At 43.4% G+C, this 17875-nt stretch overlaps 1 protein-coding gene across 3 annotated transcripts in view; it reads right to left on the bottom strand.

Annotated features, from left to right (window-relative positions):
* ARHGEF15 (Rho guanine nucleotide exchange factor 15) overlaps nt 1–17875 on the bottom strand; it is an 83713-nt gene that overhangs the window by 61201 nt on the left and 4637 nt on the right. Inside the window, exon 2 of one of the 3 annotated variants that reach the window (XM_087915906.1) lies at nt 1826–1888. The exons of the other annotated variants lie outside the window; for them this stretch is intronic. The gene's annotated coding sequence lies outside the window, so the exon portion shown is untranslated. The remainder of the gene's footprint in view (nt 1–1825; nt 1889–17875) is intronic. 3 annotated transcript variants of the gene reach the window in all.

The raw sequence follows: 17875 nt of genomic DNA, 5'->3' as shown, positions 1-17875 counted from the left end.
AGAAATGCCTCACTTAGCAACAGAAATTATGGACTCAATGGTGATTGTAAATTGAGGAATACCTGTATTGGATAAGAGCCCATTAGAATAGAATAGAGCTGGAAAGGACCCTGGAGGTCTTCTAGTCCAGCCCATTTAGAAAATCTCAAAACAGCAGATTAGACCAGTGGAAAAGACAACAAATACAAAGTAATACATTATTTTTTTCTGATTTTAATATCAGAAGGTGCGGTGATAAAACCACTTCCTTATGGCTGTGGAGATTTTGAAGCAGATTTAAAAATCCTAGAGAAGCAGGGACGTGGCTAAATTTAATTGCTTTCATCTAATGTAATTACTTTGCCCTTGACTGAGACATGTTTAATATTTTTCTGTTTCCTGTTGCTTAATATAATTCCTGTGCACAAATCTGAGAGGGGGAGGCAGCACACACTACAGGGGACTGGGCTTTGTGTGGCTTACTTGTGTTATTGGTTTATTTGTAGAAACAAACCAACTTCGGCTGAATTAAAAATACATAAGTGGAATCAATAAGGAACAGTAAGGTGATTAGAATTTTCCAAGGCTTGGATTAAATGAAGAAATCCTAAACTCAACTTGGAAAGAGGAAGAGAAAACCATCAAAGAAACTGGATAGATGTGTCCCTGCAGTCACAGAGTTGAAAGGAAACACAGAATGATTTTACAATTTGTTGTTATTCGGTGTTTTATTTTAACTGCTCTTGTATAAGTAAGGTAAAGGTTCCCCTCGCACATACGTGCTAGTCGTTTCCAGCTCTAGGGGGAGGTGCTCATCTCCTTTACATAGCTGAAGAACAAGCGCTGTCCGAAGATGTCTCCATGGTCATGTAGCCAGCATGAATAAACACCGAAGGCACATGGAACACTGTTGCCTTCCCACCAAAGGTGGTCCCTATTTTTCTACTTGCATTTTTACGTGCTTTCGAACCGCTAGGTTGGCAAAAAATGGAACAAGTAACCGGTGCTCACTCCATTACGCGCGCTAGGAATTCGAACCACCAAACTGCCAACCTTTTTGATCGGCAAGCTCAGCGTCTTAGCCACAGAGCCACTGCATATAAGTAGACCTATCATTTACAGACTACTGGAAGATGAGTCTCTGTCCATAGAATTTACAATCTAAAACACACTCAGAAGTGAAATTGAAAACTGAGGGAATGGAGACAAGGATAAACAAGGAGAAAGTATGTGATTATTTTAGTTATCGTACAGCTAATCCTTTTCTTATGACTGATTGCTTCATTATCCTTCAAAATTACAATGGGCCCAAGATAAGTGCTTTACCGTCTGTCAGCACACAATGTTGATTTAATTTTTTTTATTAGTTTATAATGTAACATACAAAGAAAACACAAAAGTAAATAGTAGGGATATTAGGAAAGGGAATAGGGAAGAGAAGAGTGTGGGAAACAAGTGGGGAAAGAGGGAAAAAAGAAAAAAAAGACATTGACCTCCGATTCCCTTTGGTGTAGTAGAATAAGGTATTAACATCAAACCTCAACATTTTACTTTTACATAATAGTAGTAGTAAAGTAGTAGTAGTAAACTAGCCATTTTTATAACAATAACTATCCAGTTGGTAAAACCCAAAATCAAAGCTACATTTTTTTCCAACTCAAGCACAAAGTCCAGAAGCAGTTTCCAAGTAGAAATAAAAACATTCATATTTTTTTCTCTGATCGAAACAGAAAATTTAGCCATATCTGCTAACTTCATCCGTTTTTGCAGCCGTTTATCCACACAATGTCATGATACACACAATGCCCCACAGTCTCAAATTTCAGGTACTTGGCAACCAACTCACCTTTACTACCTGTTGCAGTGTCCTGAAGTCACATGACCACATTTGTGATGTTTTTACCAATTTCTGGCAAAAATAAATAAATAACACCAATTCAGAAGAACGGGTTTACATTAACGACTGCAGGGTTTCGCTTAACAACAGCAGACTCACCTCATAACTGTGGTGATTCACTCAACAACAGCCACACAAGGTATCACAAAAACAGGTTGGATTACATGGGTGCTTCGATTTATGACCATAAAAACTTACAAACAGAAATTTGATCCAAATTGTGGCCATAAGTCGAAGACTGCCTTTATTCTGTGGTTATAGGCTACATTATACCTAGGTGTATCTACAATGCCAAGGGTTACACAAATGAATTGTGTAGAGCCCTATCAGTGATGTATCCCTGAGGCTGACCAGAAGCCCTCACAGGAGTTTAACCAGCAATGGGATCCTACCTGTTCCACTACTGGTTTGGTGATTTCCCATTTGTGCACATGCACCTAATATGTGCGCACAGCTTTCTCCACACCAGCTTAGGCCTGTAACGCCAATCAGCTGAGAGGAAAAGAAAAGTGTAGGGGCGTGTGGGAGGCCCAATCCTGTGCTTTTCTCTTCTTCTCTCAGCTGATCGTTGGAAGCTTTTTTTTACTACCAGTTAGGCTGAACCAGTTTGAACCGCTAGCATACCACCACTGAGTTTAACAGATTAACAGAGTTGGAAGGGACCTTGTAGGTCATCTAGTCCAACCCCCTCCCAAGCAGGAGACCCTACACCATTTCTGACAAATTGGCTGTCCAATCTCTTCTTGAAAGCCTCCAGTGATGAAACTCCCCCAACTTCTGAAAGTAACTTCTGTTCCCTTATTTGATTGTTCTCACTGTCAGAAAATTTCTCCTTATTTCTAGGTTGAATTTCAGAAACATTGTCGTTAAATTAATAGATAAATTAATACATAAATTCCATTCATAGTTCAAAAACTCTGCTAGAGATGCTTAATATTAAAGATAGTCCTGAATATTTGACCACAATTGAGCTCCAAATTTCTGATGCTAAGGGAGATATTTGTTAAGTGAGTTTTGCTCCATTTTACAACCTTTCTTGCCAAAGTTGTTAAGTGAATCACTGCAGTTTTTAAGTTAGTAGCATGGCTGTTAAGCCAATCTGGTTTTCCCATTGACTTTGCTTGTCATATGTTCACAAAAGGGGATTGCAAGACTCTGGGAGACTACAACCGTCATAAATACAAGTCACTTTCATTCGGATCATGGGACCATCGGGATGCCACAGTGCTCCTAACTGTGAAAAATGGTCATAAGTCCCTTTTATCCGTGCTGTCGTAACTTCAAATGGTCACTCAGCCAATTGTTGTAAGTCCAGGAGTGTAGTGAAAAATGCGGCATACTCGATGTGCAAAGGAGAAGTTTCCCTTCTTCTTGATTCCAAATGGAAAAATTAGAATAGGATAGAATAGAATTCTTTATTGGCCAAGTGTGATTGGACACACAAGGAATTTGTCTTTGGTGCATAAGCTCTCAGTGTGCATAAAGAAAAAATAAAATATATTCATCAAGAATCATAAGATGCAACACTTAGTCATAGGTTATTAATAAGCAAACAAATCATACTAGGGAAAAATAAAACAATACAAAGGGTAAAGATACAAGCAACATGGTTATAGTCATAAGAAGGAGGAGATAGGTAATAGGAAGGATGAGAAGAATAATAGTAATACAGTCTTAGTAAATAGTTGGACAGTGTTATGGGAAATAAGTTTTTAGCAGAGTGATGGCTTTCGGGAAAAAACTGTCCTTGTGTCTAGTTGTTCTGGTGTGCCGTACTCTATGGCATTGTTTTGAGGGTAGGAGTTGAAACAGTTTATGTCCAGGATGTGAGAGGTCTGTAGATATTTTCACAGCCTTCTTTTTGACTCGTGCAGTGTACAAGTCCTCAATGGAAGGCATTTTTTAAAATTAAATTTTTTAAAAATCGTATCGTATCTTTATTTTGGAAGCGCGTCCAGGCAACTGTTTCCAACTGTGAAGAAACAGGGCTCGGTTTTTATTAATTTTTTTTTCTTAGCAAAATGCTTGCTTTGAGGAGCGTTCAATATTTTACAATGTTATATTTCCCTTTGTTAGCTCTTTGCCTGAACATTGGAGAAAGACTGGTTTATGATTGCCTAGTTCTTCTCCTTCAAAGGCCATAAATGGATGAGAGGCACAGAGTTCTGCAGCCCTTTCCTTCTCCCCTCATTTTTTCACAGCATGTGGTCATTATAAAATCTATTTAACTTGGAGCCGGAATTAGCAGATGATTGAGGAGGGCAAAGTCCTCAGACAATACAATATATATATTCTCCAAAGCACCTGAAGGCGGGACAAGAAGCAATGGGTGGAAACTCATCAAGGAAAGAAGCAACTTAGAACTAAGGAGAAATTTCCTGACAGAACAATTAATCATTATTCCGACTGAAGAGAATGTCATTAGAAAAATATTAGACTGTGCAGAAATGAATAGATTAACACTAGCAATCCAAAAGAAGGGACAAATTGAATATTATATGTGTTATATCTGGGAGGACGGTTCAAGAACGGAGGCAAGACTCAGATAGTAACTAAAGCTCTTTATTTGTGACTTCAGATCTGAGCAACTAACCCCAGCCGCAGCAGCCCCTTATATAGGGCTGGCTGTGGCTAGGCAGCCAATGAAGGCGATTTGAGTTTGCCGCACTTGGCAGGGCCAATCGCGGCAGCCCGTTTACTGGCCAATCACATCAGTCTATGGCGACCAATCACGATCGGCTTTCAGCGGGCCAATCAGATTTGCAGGCTACGAGCCTGCTAGTCCGGAACACCCCTCCCCTCTCGGTTCCATTTAAGGGGTGGAGTAATATAGTCTCACAGGTAAGCAGGTCTTCGCACCTGTCTGCCTGACTTATGCAGTTCCGCTTGACCCTGTTCAAACCCGGGTTCAGATGGACTGCTTGCTGGATCAAACAGGAACGGTGAACCGGTGTCATGGTCAGGGCTCTCCTCTGGTGCCTCTGGGGTGATGAAGTCCTCAGCCTCGCTGTTACTGTTCTGGCTCCCGGGGCTCGCTGAACCTGCCTGGTTGCTGCTTCCTGGCGAAGCGTTCGACTGTCCAGTCTCAGTTGCAGCTGGTGAGTGTTGCCAACCATGGTGCGGTGATAGCTTGGAATAGACAGGTGTTGGTTCTAATTCTGAGTTCACTGCTTCCCCTCCCCCCCTAGTGTCAAAGTTAGGGTCAGGGTTGGAGGATGTGGTTAGTCTGGAGCGCAGTTGGTCAATATGGCGTTTCCATGGTCTGCCATCAGTGGTGAGTAGACGGTAGGAGCGGGGACCCGTAACTTGAGTTACCTGGGCAGGAATCCAAAGGGGATCCCCAGAAAAGTTTTTGCGAAAACAAGGTCTCCTACCTTGAAAACATGGTGCTTGCTGCTGGAACCCAGGGGCTTTTCCGGGGTGTAGGCAGGGTGCAAACGATCTAGAGGCGATCTGAGTTTCCTGGCCATCAGGAGTTCAGCTGGGCACTTGTTGGTCATGCTGTTTGGTGTGATGTGTTGTAGGATCAGCATTCTAGTGACTTTGTCGTGGATGTTGCCTTGATCCATTTTCTGTAGGGATTTTTCGTAAACTGAACCATTCGTTCAGCCCGGCCATTCGCCGCAGGATGAGCCGGCGATGTGAGTGCGTGTCGGATGCCCCGTTCCGCTAAATACTGTTCAAAGGCTAAGGCAGTAAATTGGGGCCCATTGTCAGAGACCAGGACATCTGGTAACACGTGTGTGGCGAAGAGTCTGTTCAGTTTTTTAATGACCGCCTCAGTAGTGGTTGCTTTCATTTTATTGACCTCAAGCCAGTTTGAGTAGGCATCAACAGTTATTAAGGTGTGGCCTCTCGTAGGTCCCGCAAAGTCAATATGAATGTGAGACCAAGGACCCCTGGGTGTTTCCCATTCTGTTGGTGGGGCTTTAGGTGGAGCTGAGTGGTTTTCCTGGCATTTGTTACAAGAGGCGACCCAGGTTTCGATTTGTTTATCTATACCTGGCCACCAGGCGCAACTTCTTGCCAGCACTTTCATACATACGATGCCCGAGTGTCCATTGTGTAGCATTTGCAAGACCCTTTTTTGTAACTTAGTTGGTACAACAACTCGGTCTCCCCACAAAACGCACCCTTTTTGTGAAAAATGTTCTGTTTGTCTGTTTTTAAACGGCTTAAACATTTCCTTAGTGTCGTAATCTGGCCATCCCCTCTCCACCCAGCCAAGAACTCGTGCCAAACAAGAGTCCCTTTTGGTTTCAAAAGCGATGTCTTGAGCAGTTAGTGGAGGTGATGGCATTGTCTCTATTTGCAGTACAGGGAGTGTGGGAGCTGGGTCTTCCTGTGGCTCGGGTAGCGGTGAGTGGCTCAAGGTATCTGCGTGGGGAATAGATTTCCCCGGGCGGTACTTTAATTGATATTTGTAGGCTGCGAGAAATTCCGACCATCGCGTCATTCTGGGGGAGAGAATGTGTGGAGTAGGTTTGTCGCCCGCCAGGATCCCAAGTAGTGGGATCCGTTATAATAGAAAACGGTCTCCCATAAACATATTCATGAAATCGTTTTATTGAAGAGACAATAGCAAGGGCTTCCTTATCTAATTGGCTATAGTTTCTTTCTGTTTTTGATAGGGTTTGTGAAAAAAATGCAATTGGTGCTTCTGAGCCGTTTGGTAGGACGTGGCTCAGGATGGCCCCTACCCCAAATGGTGAGGCGTCACACGTGACAGTCAAAGGTAGTGTCTCGTTATACTGAATTAGTACTGCCTTTGAGGTAAGGAGATCTTTTACTTGCTGGAAGGCGTGTTCCTCCCGACGTCCCCAATTCGAGGATGCCCTTTTATCGAGTAGTCTATGAAGGGGCTCAGCAACAGTCGCCTTCTGGGGCAGGAAGATGTTATAAAAGTTAATAAGTCCCAGGAAGGCTTGGAGGTCGGTTTTGTTTTTAGGTCTTGGGGCGTTTTTGATAGCTGCCAATTTTTTTTCTGTGGGGTGGATTCCTTGCTTGTCAAGGAGGTAGCCAAGAAACTCCACCCTTTCTGTGCAAAGCTGGCACTTTTCCTTCTTAACCTTGAGGCCAGCGTTTTGAACCTCTGTAGGACTGTTCTGAGACGTTTTTCTAATTGGTTTTTGTGGGTGCTGCTATTAATACGTCATCAAAATAGGGCACGCACCCCTTTTATCCCTTGTAATAGTCTCTCCATCAGGCTTTGAAAGATGCCTGGGGCTACGCTTACACCAAACTGGAGCCTGTTGCATTTGAATGCACCACAATGTGTGACTATAGTTTGGGCTTCTGCAGTCTCGGGATCAACTGGTAGCTGTTGATATGCTTGGGCCAGATCTAATTTTGCGAATATCTTGCCACCCCCAAGTGAATGCAGGAGATGTTGAACAACTGGCACTGGGTAGGCGCTCTGCTGTAGCGCGTGATTGAGGGTGGCCTTGTAGTCACCGCAGATTCTTATGGACCAGTCAGGTTTTATGGGGGTGACGATTTGTGTCTCCCATTGGGCGTGGTCAATAGGTTCTAACACACCTTGCGCAATTAATTTGTCCAGTTGCTCGTCAATTTTGGATTTGAGAGCAAAGGGAACTCGGCGTGGCTTTAGACGAATGGGTGCTATGTCGGGGCGAAGATTAAATGAAATGGGGCACCCCTTGTACTTGCCTAGGCTTTCGTTGAACACTTCTTGGAAATCGTGGATGAGAGCCCCCTCCCAGTCATTGTCTTCAGTATGATGGATGCCAGCCACTCTGATTCCTAGTGGCGCAAACCACTGAAGACCCAATAGACTTGGCCGGTCTCAGTCTACGAGGGTGAGTGGTAGAATTGCCTTATGTCCCTTGAACGAGACCTGCACATGGTGGGTACCTGCGACTGGAATCCGGTTGCCTTGATAGTCTTTTAGTATGAGTCTCTGACTGCTGAGGTCTTGGCGTCGGATGTTGGGGACTAGCTGCTTGAGTGTTCTCCAGGATACCATGGATAGTGATGACCCAGAGTCGACTTCCATGTTGCATGGTTTGTTTTCAATCGTGACCTCTACTCGGATCTTTTAGCGTCAAGTGATGAAGCGTGGCCGATGGTGATGGTTTGATGAGCCTCCTCTTGTCTGGGGGGCGTCGTTAAACCTTCGGGTCTGCTGTACCAGTTCCACTGGTTGCTAGGGTGGTCCCTTTGCATGGTGGCGTTGCCATCGTTTCTCTTTGGGCTGCTCCCTCTCCATCTGGGGCTGGAATTTCTCTTGTTTCTGCATACCTTCACGATGTGTCCCCGTTTCTTGCAAAAATGGCATATGGCATCTAAGAATCTGCATTCGATCGGGGATGGTTTCCCCCGCATCCAGCGCATTGGTAGTTGGCTTTGCGGCCCTGCTGGTCCCGTTGCTCACATTCTGACCGGAGCCTGTGGACTTCTTCTTCCTCGCTGTCTGAGGATGACTCGACGTCCTCGTGATGGGAGGTTGATGTGTACTTGTCTGAAAGTTTCCCAGCATTGTTGGTGGGTTGGCGGTTGGTCCTGCTGGTTCGACGCGTCCGTGCTGCCGATTTACAAGTGGCTTCGGCTGCTGTGGCATCTGCTATGGCATCTGCAAGCAAGATGTCTCCCTTGGCCATGGTCTTGCTCTGGACGGTTGGGTCTCTGAGGCCAAGGACGATGCGATCTCTCATGGCTTCTTCGAGGTTGGCGAAGCCACACAAACCACCCAGGTTCCTCAGGTCTGCCACAAAATCCCCAACGCTCTCACCCTCACGTTGGTCCCTCTGGTAGAGGGAATGAGAGTTGGCACGGCTGGGGCGTAATGGTTGCGCAGGATGGGAGCAAGGGTGTTCCAATCCATGGTTTTAACTTCAGCTGGCTTGGCTAAGGCTTTAGCCATCTTAAAATGGCGGGTCCACAATGGGTTAGAAAAACGGCTCGTTTCTTGCTGGGCGTGGCATCTTTGAGGTTGTTGGACTCCAGGAACATTTGAAATCTGTCCATGTATGAGTCCCAATCTTCGCTAGCTGGATCGAATGGTGCGGGTGGTATAGCGCTGCTGGCCATGTCGCCGTTGTTGCGCTCTGTCAGCCACGTGCTCCTTCGGCTAGCTCAATTCAATAGCTTCTGTTGCCTCCGCATCCCATCCTTGTCGCCAGTGTTATATCTGGGAGGACGGTTCAAGAACAGAGGCAAGACTCAGATAGTAACTAAAGCTCTTTATTTGTGACTTCAGATCTGAGCAACTAACCCCAGCCGCAGCAGCCCCTTATATAGGGCTGGCTGCGGCTAGGCAGCCAATGAAGGCGATTTGAGTTTGCCGCTCTTGGCAGGGCCAATCGCAGCAGCCCGTTTACTGGCCAATCGCATCAGTCTATGGCGACCAATCACGATTGGCTTTCAGCGGGCCAATCAGATTTGCAGGCTTTTGAGCCTGCTAGTCCAGAACACCATGATATGGGATTTATTTTATCATATAGTTGGAAAACATATATGGAAGTTAAAAATTAAAGAAGACTAGCGCAAAATAGTAAACATAGTAAGAATTAAAAATGTTAAGATTGGGAATGTTATAAGAATTAGATATATGATGCAGTATGTATGTATGTATGTATGTATATGTATACACACACACACACACACATATATAAAATATATACATACATACACACACAAACATATATACATACATATACACGCACACACATATATACATATACATATACATATACATATACATACATATACATATACATACATACATACATACATACATATATATATATATATATATATATATATATATATATATATATATATAACAATTAATCATTGGAACAATTTGCCTCCAGAGGTTGTAAATGCTCCAACACTGGAAGTTTTTAAGAAGAGATTGGGCAACCATTTGTCTGAAATAGTATCGGGTTCCCTGAATAAGCAGGGGGTTGGACTAGAAGGCCTCCAAAATCCCTTCCAACTGTTATTTTATTCTATTTTTTGCAAAACATTGAGCAGTGAGGAGTGGGGAATCTAGTGTGCTACCCCTTTCCCACAATGCCACTGGCACAGCAATATCACAGGGCATTATGGGAAATTAAAATAGCAATTAAATTCAGGCATTCTAGTGCTGTTGACTAGGTGCCGTGCAGTGTGGTACAGGATACCAACACACAGTAAGCTTGGGACCCTCGGATAGAGGAGAACTCCTAATATAATGTGTGATTGTGTGTGTGCACATGTTTGCTATTTTCAAACTGAAGCATGATAAGGAAAGCCTGCCCAATTCCCACCCCTCCTCTAAGTGTAGAAATTCTGAAGAAGCCCACAGCATATCACAAGCACATCTGTTCCCTATTCATCATTGTTCACTGTTTCTCTTTGAGCATCTTCTTGGATTTTATGCTCTGTTTGAAGTGGCTCTGGAGTTGAATATAAATTGAGAGATGTGATCCCACAGAAGGCTTCTTTTTAATCCCTCTAGCTCAGTGGAAATTGGGAGATGAGACCCCCCCCCCAGGGGAGACTGCCCCTCTGGTCTCTTAATTATGTAGGAAAAGGAAGGAAGGAAGGAAGGAAGGAAGAGAGAGGGAACAGAAGGGAAGGGAGAAACAAAGAAAGAGAGAGGGGGAGGATGGGAGGAAGGAAGGGAGAAACAAAGAAAGAGAGAGGGGGAGGATGGGAGGAAGGAAGGAAGGAGAGAGAGGGAACAGAAGGGAAGGGAGAAACAAAGAAAGAGAGAGGGAGAGGATGGGAGGAAGGAAGGAAGGGGGAGGGAAGGGAAGGGAGAAAAAAGAGAAGGAGGGCGGAAGGAAGGAAGGGAGAATGGGGGAAGGGAAGGAAAGGGAAGGGAAGGGAGAAACAGAGAGGGGAAAGGAGGGAGGCAGGAAGGGGGAGTGAAGGAAAGGGAGAAAAAAGAGAGGGAGGGAAGGAGGAGAGGGGGAAGGAAAAGGTGAAACAAAGAAAGAGACAAAGAAATAGAAAGGGGGAAAGGAGGGAGGCAGGAAGGGGGAGGGAAGGAAAGGGAGAAAAAAGAGAGGGAGGAAGGAGATGGGGAAGGAAAGGGAGAAACAAAGAAAGAGACAAAGAAACAGAAAGAGGGGGGGAGGGAGGGAGGCAGGAAGGGGCAGGGAAGGAAAGGGAGAAAAGAGAAAGGGAGGGAGGAAGGGGAAGGGAGAAACAAAGAAAGAGAGGGGGGAGGGAGGGAGGAAGGAGGAGGGAAGGAAAGGGAAGAGAGAAAAAAAGAAAGAGAGGGAGGGAAGCAGGAAGGAAGGAAAGAAGAGGGGATGAAAAGAGAGAGGAGAAAGGAGAATTTTCCAATGAGGAAAAAGGAAAGATTCATATCACAAATGCCTTCCATTACTGTCCATAATTGTCCTGTAATGGCTAATTTTAAGCAACATGTTGCATTAAGAGGCATGTTCCCTCCGCACTGCGGTAACATACAGTAATCAACAAGAACAAACCAAACAATAATCTTGATAGAACCAGGATCAAAACCAACATTTCTGTTAACTTTTATCTGAGATAGTGCATTTTAACCTACCAATAATAATAATAAATTTATATGCTACCCGACTTCCAGTGGTCTTTCTTGAATTTTCCTGATCCTGACCAAGGCTAAAACCAAGTTAAACCTAAATAATACTTCAATAGGAGACCACCAGGGGATCCAAGATCTGTAGATTGGGAAGTCAATCATTACATGCTATTTTGGTACTGTACTGTTATTAAGAATGCCTGTACCAGTACAGGGAATAACCAGGTAGAAAGCCCAAGAGAATCTGTTTACTGCATGTAGACTACCTGGGAAAGAATGAGGGTCATAGTACAGTATTACAGAAATTCCCCTTTATATAGAAAATTTGGACTCCAGTGCAAATGCTTTCCCAAGCATTTGGATTATCGACCCAAAATAACAGTGACAGCCAAAAATGTAGGACCATTAGATCTTGGTTGTAGTTTTCCAAATGACCATTAGATGTCTGCAAAGGTCAGAGGTTTTACATCTCTTTCCTGCCATCTAGTGGCCAAGTGGAGTGACCCAGAGGTGGTATTCAGCAGGTTCTGACCAGTTCTGGAGAACCGGGAGCAGAAATTTTGAGTAGTTCTGAGAACCAGCAAATACCACCTTTGACTGGCCCAACCCCCATCTATTCTCTGCCTCCCGAGTCCCAGCTGATCGGCTGGGCCTTCTTTTGTTGCCCTGCACAGGAGAACGGAGCTGGAAAGCAGATTGGTTGGGTGGGGAAGGAATGAAAATTTTACAGTATCCTTCCCCTGCCACACTCACCAAGCCCTGCCCAGAAAGCCATACCAGGCCCACCAAGCCACGCCCACAGAACCGGTAGTAAAAAAATTTGAATCCCACCACTGGAGTGACCAAGTACAGTTTGGTTCACTTCATAAAAAGGATACAGCCGTTCTTCTGATCCTTTCTTATTCTCCCCCTGCCCTACTTTTTAAAAGCTTCTCTTAAGGAGATTCAAACCTAAACTGGGTCAAACCAAACTGGATCTCAGCCCTAGAACCTTAGGACCATATCTGAAGAAAGCCATTCCAACTTGCAGAGAGGACATTCCACAGCTGAAGGATAAATGGAGAGGATCAAACAAGGCCATCCACAGCAAGTCTTTGAGACACCACGACACAAATCCCACCCGTCAGACCCAACATCTATCACAATTATGTAATTTGTGATGATTTATCACTTGTCCTCATTGGTCTCTTCTGTCTCATGAACCCAAGATCTTCTTGGAACAGAACTAGACCACTACTTTGGCTTGTTCCAGGATGAATGGTTGTTCCTGAAAACCAATCGGCATCTTCTGAGATTTTAGAATACAGAATCACAGTTGGAAAGGATCTTGGAGGTCTTCTGGTCCCGGGGTGTCAAACACAACACCTGTTGGCCAGATCTGTCCCGTGGGGTGCATAAATACGACCCATGGGGCCAGTGTGGAAATATCAAAGGATCGGTCCTTGGTGCCTCTGGCGGCTAAAACGGACTGTGTGCAGCCTCCCACACCTCGTTTTCACCCGCCATGGCCTCTTGCAGCACTCTGCTGTCTGAAAACAGCCTGAAAAACGGCCTGAAAATGGCCTGAGAAACAGCCCAAAAATGCAGCCAAAAACCAAGCTGGAAACAGGCTGAAAATGGGGCCAAAATGAGGCTGAAAGTGGGCCAAAAACAGGTAAAAAATGGCCCCCAAAATAGCTGGCAGAATGCTGCGGGAGGCCATAGAGGGTGAAAATGAGGTGCAGGGGGCGAGCACAGACCCCCTGAGCTCCATTTTGGCCAGCAGAGTGCTGCAAGAGGCCTCCTTCCCGCCCCCTGCTGGCCCCCTGGCCCGCAGAGGAGAACTACAATGCTGATCCGGCCCTCGAAGAAACCCTGTTTGACATCCCTGTTCTAGTCCAACCTCCTGCTCAAGCAGGAAACCCAATAAGATTTTGGACAAATGATTTTCCGATCTCTTCTTAAAACCTCCAGTGATGGAGCATCCACAACTTTCTGGAGGCAAGCCATTCCACTGATCAATGGTTTAGGGGAACAGCTTGCCTCCAGAAAGTTGTGGGTGCTCCTATCAACATCAATTCCTACCCTCAAAATGATGATATAGAACACTGCATACCAGAACCACCAGATACAAGGAGTTTTTCCCCGAATGCCATTACTCTGCTAAACAAAAAATTCCCTCAACCTTGTTTAACTATTTACAAAGTCTGCATTACTATTAATCTTCTCATCTCTCTTTATCACTCATCCCCTCCCGCTTGTGACTGTATGACTGTAACTTTGTCGCTTGTATCCTTACAATTTATATTGACTGTTTCCTGGTATAATTTGATTGCTTATTGTACCTTATGACTATTATAGAGTGTTGTACCTTATGATTCTCGACTCTTGATGAATGTATCTTTTCTTTTATGTACACTGAGAGCATTTACACCAAGACAAATTCCTTGTATGCCCAATCACACTTGGCCAATAAAGAATTCTATTCCATTCTGATGAGGATGAGTCTGCCTACCGAGATGAGGTGTACCAGTTGCTTTTGTGGTGTGGAGACAATAACTTGGTCCTCAACACCATTAACACCAAGGAGCTTATAGTGGACTATAGAAGGAACAGATCAGACATCCAGCCCTTGCTTATCCATGGAGACCAAGTGGAGCAAGTGGCCAGTTTTAAGTTTCTGGGTGTTCCCATAAAAGAGGATCTGACCTGGAGTGCTCACATTGCAGCACTGGTCAAAACAGCCCAGCAGAGATTACACTACCTGAGACTTCTTAGAAAACAACAACTGAATGAAAAATTGTGGTGACCTTCTACTGCTGCACCATAGAGTGTATTTTAACTTACTGCACCTGTGTAGGGTTTGCCAGTTGCACAGGGGCAGATAGAAAAGCACTCCAGAAGGTTAACGTCATTGCCCAGAAGATCATGGGTTGCCCTCTCCCCTCTTTGGAAGAGCTTTATAGCTCCCACAGCCTTAAGAAAGTTTAAAACATTCTCAAAAATCCATCTCATCCTAGGAACCCTTTTTTTTGAACTATTACCATCTGGCAGGGTACAGAATAATAAAAGACATGAATAAATAGGCTGAAAAACAGCTTCTATCCCAGGGCAGTAGTTCTTTTGAATTCTGCTGTATAGTGCAGTATTGGTGCGGTGTCAGGGGTTTTATGTTCAATGTGTAGAGGGTGAAGGATGTGTGTGTTTGTGTTTATTTTCATGGTCATGGTGTGCACTGAAGGTAGTGATTTGATTTGATTTCATTGTAGGAGGTACAATGACAATAAAGTAAACTAAACTAAACTATCACTGGAGGTTTTTAAGAAGAGATTTCAACAGAGTTCCTTCTATCTAGCATATCAAGGTCCATGAATCTTCTATAGGATGAGAAAGTAATTTAAAGCAATGTTTCAGCCATGAGTTAAATAAGATACTAAGCAGAAATACTTCTCCTTCCTTTTAATGTTGCTCAGGCAGCAGTATAATTTCAGCTTAAATAAACAAAACTGAAAGGCTGTTGAATCCAGAAATGCAGCTGATAAGAAAAACAAAGTGAAGCTATTTTTTTTAAAAAAGAAGGGGATTGCACCAACAGAGGAAGCCATAAGAGAAGGACTCAAATTCAACAGCATCGCAATGAGACTGGTTACTTCTGTCCATTTTTTGTCAACAATCCAAGAGGCTTAACAATGAGCATCTCATTGTTTTGAATTGTATTGACAGAACCGACAGACAGGCAAGCAGAATAACAAGTTAAAAGCAAGGCTTTTTTTCACAGCAAACCAAAAATCCCTTTGGGGTCTATGATAAAGGAGTGTATCCTGTTTTCCTTCCAGAAGCTGAAGATAACTTAGATAAAGAACTGTCTTCATTGTATTCCACTCACCATGCAACAACCTTATAAGGTAGTGGAGGCTAATTTAGAATATTGCACCCAGTTTTGGTCATCACAATATAAAAAAAAGATGTTGAGATTTTATAAAAAGTGCAGAGAAAAGCAACAAAGATGATTAAGGGGCTGGAGACTAAAATATATGAAGAATGGTTTCAGGAACTGGGTATGTCTAGTTTAATGCAAAGAAGGACCAGGGGAGAAATGATAGCAGTGTTCTGATATCTCAGGGGCTGCCCCAAAGAAGAGGGAGTCAAGCTATTCTCCAAAGCTCCTGAGGGCAGGACAAGACGCAATGCGTGGAAACTCATCAAGGAGAAAAGCAATCTAACTAAGGAGAAATTTCCTGACAATGGAACAACTTGCCTCCAGAGGATGTAAATGCTCCAAACACTGGAAGTTTTTAAAGAAGAGATTGGACAACCATTTGTCTGAAATGGTATAGGGCTTCCTGCTTGAATAGGGGATTGGACTAGAAGACCTCCAAAGTCCCTTTCAACACTCTTATTGTTTTTCTTACGTGTGGAACTGATGTAAGACCACAAAGAAATCCTCACAGCCAAGATGGATTCTGTCCCAAGTGTCCATTCTCAGCTCAGCATTAACACAACATGACACAATTCCTTTACAGCAAAATGCAGGCATCATCCCTTCTTTTAAGAAAAATTCCCCCAAATTCCAACCCATCCAATATCCACTTATCCAAATGCATCCCACCATGTTCAGAAGGTTTTCCTTCAAGTATGCCAGCATGGGATCAAATTTTTAAGCAATTTTCCCATACAGGTTGTCCTCAACTTACAACATTTCATTTCATTTCATTTCATTTCATTTCATTTCATTTCTCTCTCTCTCTCTCTCACGCACACACACACACACACTCTCTCTCTCCCTCCCTCCCCTCTTCCTCCATCATATCTATCTATCTACCTATTTTCTGTCTACCTACCTACCTACCTATCTCTATCTCTCTCTGTCATCTATCAATCTATCTCTATCGCTATCCATCCATCAATCATCTATCTACCTACCGATATCTATCTCTATCTATCCATCCATCTATCCATCCATCCATCCATCCATCCATCCATCCATCCATCATCTATCGATCATCTATTGATCATCTACCTACCTACCTACCATCTATCGATCGATCGATCGATATATTTCTATCTCTATCATCTATCTATCTATCTATCTATCTATCTATCTATCTATCTATCTATCTATCTCTTTATATCTCTATATTTCTACAATCTATCTGTCTATCTAATCTAGCTAGCTATCAGTAGCCATTTGAAGTTTTAACAGCATTGAAAAAAGTGACATATGACTGTCACTTTTCACACAACTGTTCCAGCATCCTTGTGGTCACGTGATCAAAATTCAGACACTTGGCAACTGATTCATGTTTACGATGGTTACAGTGTCCTGGGCTCATGCAAACCTCTTTTGAGACCTTCTGATGAGCAAAGACAATGGGGAAGCCAAATTTACTTAACCACTGTTTTACTAACTTAACAACTGCAGACATTCACTCAGAGATTCATGGGCAGGAAAGGCCGTAAAATGGTGCAAAACTTGCTTCCCAACAAAAACATTGGGCACAACTGTGGTTGTAAATCAAGAATTAGCTGTATTACTTTGCTATTTGCCAGATTGCTGTTCTTAGTACTTGGGAATGACTCTCTAGCGAAAGCGAACATCACAAGCAAGAGATTCCCAGAGATTTCCATTTTATGCCCTCTCCTTAAAAGAGGAAATTCAAGAAGCTGCATCTTTTGCCTGCCATTTGTGCAAATCTACCAGTCTAGCACACACCCACACAAACATCTACTTACAATCGTCTCCACTTAGGTATCACTTGAAATAAAAATGTCCCACCACACCCTCAAAGTACATTTCAATACACTTCCTCTTTACCAAATGGAATGCATCCAAAGACGGATTTGACTGTATTTGTTTTATTTTTATTTTATTTAGTTTGTCAAGCATGTATGAGAAAACAAGTATAAGTATGAACATAACATATAAACATATAAGTATAAACGGGTATAAGTATATACATAATAAATGAGGACAAATAAATGGGAACAGTAGGACAGGGACGTAGGCATGCTATTGCGCTTACACATACCCCCTTACAGACCTCTTAAGAATGGAGTGAGGTCCACGGTAGACAGTTTAAGGTTACAGCAGAGTCAGGTAGTGAGTTCTAGGCATTGACCATTCTGTTGCTGAAGTTGTGTTTTCTGCAATTGAGTTTGAAGCAGTTTACTCTGAGATTGTATCTATTGTTTGCCCATCTGTTATTGAGGTTGAAGCTGAAGTAGTCTTTGACTGGTAGGATGTTGTAGCGGACAATTTTGTGTACTAAGCTTAGGTCAGACCGTAGGCAGCGTAGTTCTAGGCTGTCCAGATCCAAAATTTCGAACCTGGTAGCATAAGGTATTCTATTGTGAGCAGAGGAGTGGAGGACTCTTCTCGTAAAATACCACTGGACTTGCTCAATTGTATTAATGTCCATTATATTGTGTGGATTCCAGGCAGATGAGCTGTATTTGAGAATTCTCCAGTTGTACTTTATCTCGCTATCTTCCCTGCCTCA

This window comes from Pseudonaja textilis, chromosome Z (assembly GCF_049901715.1).
Source record: "Pseudonaja textilis isolate UNSWEBS1 chromosome Z, rPseTex1.2, whole genome shotgun sequence".
NCBI lineage: Eukaryota > Metazoa > Chordata > Lepidosauria > Squamata > Elapidae > Pseudonaja > Pseudonaja textilis.
This window is presented reverse-complemented; position numbering and strand designations above follow the sequence as displayed.